The sequence below is a fragment of the Phocoena phocoena genome, chromosome 8 (genome assembly GCF_963924675.1).
Source record: "Phocoena phocoena chromosome 8, mPhoPho1.1, whole genome shotgun sequence".
NCBI classification, from domain to species: Eukaryota; Metazoa; Chordata; class Mammalia; order Artiodactyla; family Phocoenidae; genus Phocoena; species Phocoena phocoena.
The window spans coordinates 32,006,157-32,006,775 of record NC_089226.1 but is presented as its reverse complement, the minus strand read 5'-3'; positions in this window follow the sequence as shown (position 1 = coordinate 32,006,775).

Below are 619 nucleotides of genomic sequence, written 5' to 3'. Positions count from 1 at the left end.
CAGCAGCTGGCAGAGGCCCCTGAGCTGGAACTTCACCATCATTCACATCGCAACTGCAGCCCCCAGGAAGCAGAGACGCTGTGGAACGACCCGAGTGGGACAGACTCAACTTTGGCTTTGGAGCTCCTGGGAGGAACCGAAGGGTGGAAGGGACCTGGCGGTGGGGAACATTCAAATTCACATGTCTAGTAATTTGAGGCCCCCTAAAAGTGTATTTTTGGGGCCAAATGAAACCATAAAGCTCAGTGACTCCCGTTTAAAAAAAAAAAAAGTTACTAACAGAATAAATCTTAAAAGTTCTCATCACAAGAAAGAAAAAAAATTTGTAACTATGTGTAGTGTTGGATGTTAACTAGGCTTATCATTTTGCCAGTATACACGATTATCAAATCATTATGCTGTATGCCTGAAACTAATATAAAGTTTCACATCAATTATACCTCAATAAATAAAAGGAATGACCTTTGCCTCTTTTAAAATTAAGTTTTATACACTATGCTTATGTAATAAAACAGATTCCATAGTCCTTCTCCTACCAATTTTGTCACTTAAAAACATGCTCAAGGGCTTCCCTGGTGGCGCAGTGGTTGAGAGTCCGCCTGCCGATGCAGGGGACGCG